Source organism: Tachypleus tridentatus, chromosome 8 (assembly GCF_004210375.1).
Source record: "Tachypleus tridentatus isolate NWPU-2018 chromosome 8, ASM421037v1, whole genome shotgun sequence".
NCBI classification, from domain to species: Eukaryota; Metazoa; Arthropoda; class Merostomata; order Xiphosura; family Limulidae; genus Tachypleus; species Tachypleus tridentatus.
The window spans coordinates 95,078,019-95,084,026 of record NC_134832.1 but is presented as its reverse complement, the minus strand read 5'-3'; positions in this window follow the sequence as shown (position 1 = coordinate 95,084,026).

Here is a 6,008-nt window from a genome sequence, read left to right as displayed (position 1 = left end):
TAGTTCTCTCATTTGTTGATCGAACTCTTTCCAGTGAACAAGCTAATATTTGTGATGCTCCATTCACGGTTCCGGAAGTTATCGCTGCTTTAGACAGTTTACCGCTGGGCAAATCTCCTGGTTTGGATGGTTTTACCTCCGAATTTTTCAAATATTTTCTCCCTCTTTTGTTGACGACTTTTTTTATCTGTCTTGTCTCAACTGTTTCACTCTCCACAGTTGCTCCGTACAATGTGTTCTGGGGTAATTGTTCCTATCCCGAAAGGGGATCGACGGTTGGCGGCTAACAGCCGGCCTTTGACATTGCTTTGTACTGACTATAAGCTTTTGGCCAAAGTGCTGGCTCGTCGCCTTTCGTCTGTGATCTCCAGTTTAGTTTCAGATGACCAATCCGGGTGTATACCTGGACGGACGTTGCTGATACTCCATTAACACTCGTTTTGCTATTGCAATCTTTAGCACGTACCGGCCAGGGTGGAATCTTTTTGAAGCTCGATCAGATGCAAGCTTTTGATCGGGTGGCCTATGACTATCTATTTCAACTTCTTCTGCGTATGGGTTTTGGTTCTACTTTTGTTCATTGGGTTCGTCTTTGCTATACTTCTATTTCTAGTTGTGTAAAGTTTAATGGATTTCTCACTAATGATTTTGCTATTACTCGGGGTATTCGTCAAGGATGCCCCATGTCTCTCTACTTTACGTTCTCAGTGTCGAACCGTTACGAAATATGTTAGTCCATAATGTACATATTACTGGTATTGGTGGTGATGTGCTACTCACCACGCCTTCACTTACTTATCAGCATGCTGATGATACCACCTTAACCTTACGAGACGCCGAATCTTTGCCGCATGTGTTGGATGTCTGCCAAACTTTTGGCAAAGCTACTGGTGGGAAGATCAACTGGACCAAGAGTCAGGGTTTGTGGGTTGGGTGTTTGGCCTCTTCTGCAGACTTCGTCCTTGGTGAGTTGAGAATTTCCCAGGATCCTATTCGGATTTTGGGAATAGTTTTCCACTCTAATTTCGATGTCATGCTGCAAGATACGTGGCAGGGTGTATTGCGCAGGGTATCTCGTGTCTTGGTGTCGTGGCGATTTCGTTCTTTGTCGCTAAAGGTAAATCTCTTGTGGTGAACTCCTTGGTGGCATCGGTGTTATGGTACCCGTTGAATATACTCCCGTTGCCAAGACAGTTTGAGGCTAGATTTCGCAAATGTATACTGGATTTTATTTGGCGGGGAGGTATACATAAAGTGGCATAGGTATTCTGATTCGGAGTTATGATTGTGGAGGTATCAACTTGGTTGATGTTAACACTCGTAAACTCGCATTCCGTTTGAAGTTGTTGCAGCGTTGTTTGGATGCTTCTTGTCCTTCCACCTTGCGACAACTTCTTTCTGATTTTTCTTGTTATGGTAATCTCTCTTTAAGCTTTCGGATTCTTCAATGCCGTATTTTGCCACGTTTTGTGAAATCGTTACCTTTCTATATTCAGGAAATGTTTCATGCCTGGAAGGTTCTTCTTGGGGATAAAGGGATTGTCCCAGCTCCTCTTTCCCCCCAAATTTTTGATGAACCTTTGTTTTTCAATCCGGCTATTGTTGATGTTCGCCACCGAACATTTCATTTTCCTTAATTTATTAACGCAGGTTTGGTTCAGGTCCGTCATTTAATGTACGAGGTGCTCCCTGCTTTTCTTCCGGTGGGGGCAGTGATTGAAATGTGTACGGACGCTGACCCGTTGGCCAATGCCCGCACAATTTTTTTCACATTTTCATATGCTCAAGGAGGCGTTGCCTGTGGAGTGGTTGCCGATTTTGTCTACCCAGCCGGCTCCTCTTCCGTCGTCCACATGTGTTGTGGATTTATATTTTCTGGACCACTCCGATAATCGAGTTCATTTTCAAGGTTTATCTGTGCGGCAACTGGTGGGATATTTACAGTTTTCACTCGCTACTAATTTCCCTGCTCCATTCTACTGGGGATATTGTTCCTCCTGGAGACTGGAAACGCATTCGTAAAACGCTTATTCTTCTTTTGTGGGTTTTTTTGTTTGTGATGTGGATTATTTACTCTGGTTGCGGGCGATTACCACAAATGTCAAGCTGATACATATGGACAGACATCCCACAGGGTTGTGCACTTTCTGTTCCCAGGCGCCAGAAACCATAGACCATCTGTTTTTCCAATGTCCTTTTGTACAGCCCTTGTGGTCATATGTATATAAATTATTGGCATTTTATTTTGGATGTCCCATATCAAACTGGGTATGGAGGAGATGCCTCTTAGTGGGATCTCATCCTTCGTTACCCAGGAGATGCTGGAACATATTCCGTTTAATTACAAGTTTGGCACGTCAGGTTATATGTTCTGCTCGTTCAGTTTCTTTGGCACGAAATCGCGTCATTCATTTAATTTCCATGTTTAAAGTGCGTGCACGGAGACATATATATCTTCATTATCATAGATCTTTGTTACATAACTCATTAAATGTTTTTTATTCTGTGTATTCTTATGTTGGTAGCTTGGTAACCCAAGGTGCCCAAGGTTATTTCTTGTGTACGTTGTTAAGATAAGTTGTTATTTCATTATATTTTTGTTACCAATGAAAGATCCATTGATTTCTTATTTGTTAATGTTCTTTATAATGTTTGTTGGATTACCTGCTGTTCCAATTACCTCTTTTATTTCTTTTTCCTTAATTTTATTAACTTTGTGGTAATTTTCAGCATGGTAATCTATAGAGCTATTGTTACATGCTAATTCATTAACTTGTGTTTTATTTGTTGTATTTCTGTGTATACCCCCTCGTTGAGGTGGGATAAATAAAGAAAAAAAAAAAAAAAAAAGCCAGACTCAAGGTATAAAAAACCTTCCGTTATTATAACGGTATTGCGTATTCTGGTCTCCGAATGAAGGCGTGGGTTCGAATCCCACTTCTGACAATACTTTTGCGTACTTCTCTTCCCTTTTTGCGCACAATGGTACGTGTAAATTTTGTTTCTATTCGCCATCGAAGGTTGTTTGTAGAAACTGTTTATTTTGAGGTCAACTTGTTTTATTTCACGTTGTTCTTTTCTAATGCTTTTCTTCAAATTCGATGCTAACTTTACCTAAGTACTTTTGTCGCTATTAAGAAATGCTAATCGTTGGTTTGTCGAAAGCCTAATGAATGATTGAAGAGGGAAAAGTCAGTTTTGTGAGGTTACATCTAAAGCATTTGTGTCAGACGGAGTTAAGTGCTTTCTTCAAGGTCTGCTAAACAGCTACGATAAATAGTTTTTATTGAACGCTTGAAATACGGTTTGTGAAATAAGACTTACAAGTTGATGAGCGGTTTGAAGATTGTTTCTGGAAACGTTTCAGCTAGTAGATTATTGGATTGTAGGATGGGTGCAAGACGATTAGACAGGAGAAGCTGGTCGGTCTGAAGTTATCTTGGTTATTTGTACCGAAATTGTTTTCGATATTACTGTTGCAATAGTCGTTTCTCACTAGAATGTGCAGTAGGCTGAAGTAACAAGCACGTTACACGCATAAGATGGAATTATTTTGAAAGAAGTTCGGTGGAATGTCTCATCACTGCAACTAGGACTTCATCACCCCGTTTGATTTATTTCCAAGTGAATTGATGTTAATTTAAGATTTCGACGATTTAGTGGGGTCTGTCTATGTGAGTATTTGCGTGATTTGAAATCGTAAAAGAGTTGTGTGCAGGGAATCGATAGTGCAAGGTATCAATGTTGTCTTCGATATATCTGTCAAGTATATTGAGCGTAGTATTCCCCTAACGTAGAAGATGCGGATTAGGTGGAAAAAAGTGGCAAATATTTTGCGAAAACTGAGATTATTCTTCGTGTTTGTGTGTGATCATGTTTTATAGGTTTATCAAAATAAATTGCCTTTTCTCTTTGCGAAGGTAATTTGGAATTACATTTTCTTGTGATCGGTGGAGTAAGAAAATAATTGCCAGTTTAAGTGCTTTTGTTCTTGAATGATATTGTTTTCTTTATTAATTTCATGTCGAAGAGAAGTGTCCGTGTGAGATTAATGGTTATTGTAAGTCGGCGTCTCTCTGAAACGTATTCTTTTTATGCGTTTATGTAATATTTAAAGGTTTACGTTGTTCTTTTTGGGGCTTTTTAAAACTGCATCAGTGAAATTCGTCGGTAGTAGTTATCTAACGAATCAGGGAACGAGGTGACCTATGTAGTGGGAATAGGAAACTTTCCAGGTTACTTTGAAATGGTTTCCAGTCAGCCTTGTCAAAGTTGAATACTGGGTGGGTGCAAATACGTTGATCTATCGATGGGTTTATCTTTCAACTTCCCGAAAACGAGGTTATGATCACCTCCGATGTTTACACGTACTGTAAACAATCGGCACAGCGGCAATGAATGACTAGATGTGATAACGAGGAATAATAAATTTTCTGAGCGGGTGTGTTACTATTATTGATGATGAAGAGACTGTTCACATTTATAAATGAGACCGATTTTATTTGCAATTTTGCAGATCAAATCCGTGTGTATTGAACATAATTTAAAAATTAAAAAATATAAATTACTACTTCTTTGATTGTTAGGACATAGTTAAATATCGTGATTTCTTAGAGAAGGTTTATTCTACAAAATGCATGCTCAACATCTCTTTTATCGCGATATGAAATTGCTTGATTCTAACCGAATCTAAAGAAAACACAAGTCTGTAGTTTGCCTTAAACTGTTTCAGTTTATATTAGTGAAGTCGAAAAAAGTTGTGGTCGTGGGGTTTGGTTTGTGTTAGTGGGGCCCGACGTATACATTAAATGAAATTTGGTTGTGATCGTCTCCGATTTCTTCTTACATCTTGAAATTGCATATGGAATGAGAAATTGCGAGATCTAGAATGTTTTGTAATATTTTTGTGGCGGATGTTATAATTGTGTAGAATACTACGATCGTGGAGTGTTAAATTCGCGATGGTTTGAATCGAGGTCTCGAAGTGTAAATTGTATGCATTTTGTGCTTAATTACCGTTTCAAGAAGATTGACGTCCGGTTGTTTGTTTGGTGGGACGTAGTGGCAAGCGGTGCCATTTTGCAATGTTTTGGTGTGTGTTATGTGACACGGTATGCGCAATTGCTAAATTTCCGAGTAACTCGAGTTTTCAAAACTATCAACTTTGAGCGGGTCCGTTTAACGACTATAGGGTGAAATTTCACAACGACGACATAGAAAACAATTTATTCCCTTCTTGTACGGAACCGATGAATAATTCTCCATAGAGCCGGGAACATCTTGTCGAAAGCAAGTAAAATCGCAAGAAACTCATTTCGGATAGAAACATCTTGGTTGTTAAAAAATGCTGCTGCCAAAACATGTTACTTGAAGAAATGGAATAAGAAATGGTTGTGAGACTCGTAGTTATAGCATTGTTAAGAATTTCTCAGCAAATATTCATTGACTTGTTAGCCACGCCGCGTCGTTTCTAAAATTTGAGGCGCGGTGGTGGGTGAAAGTAAATAAAGAAGACAGTGACACGTCGTAGTAACCAACCTCAGCTTCATGTTCGAAACCCTAATGTCTCGGAAGATACTTATACTTTACAGAACCAACCAGCGTTTTAGAATACGTGCTGGGTAGTTTTTTATCACCTTTCTAAAAATGTGTTAATGGCTTTCTTGTCAGAAAGAGCCACGGAACCTATAGTAACGGATTCATGTTATCACCCGCATGCACTCGGTAAAGCCTAATAAGACATCACTATTTCCACTAGCTGCTGAAGTTAATATCACGTGACGCTAAACACTCTTAAATAAGGACAGTTTCATAAAATTTATCGAATATATGCTTCGAAGCTGACAATGTATAATGACCGTATGATTGTTTTGAAAACTCGAACCAGAAGCTAGTAATCTAGTTTGCTTGGCCTAACGAATACTCATGTATCTGCCATTCCTTTCACTCTATGGTTTTGATACTCTAAATCAGTCGTCTTCAATCCGAATAAGAGATAACTGAAAACT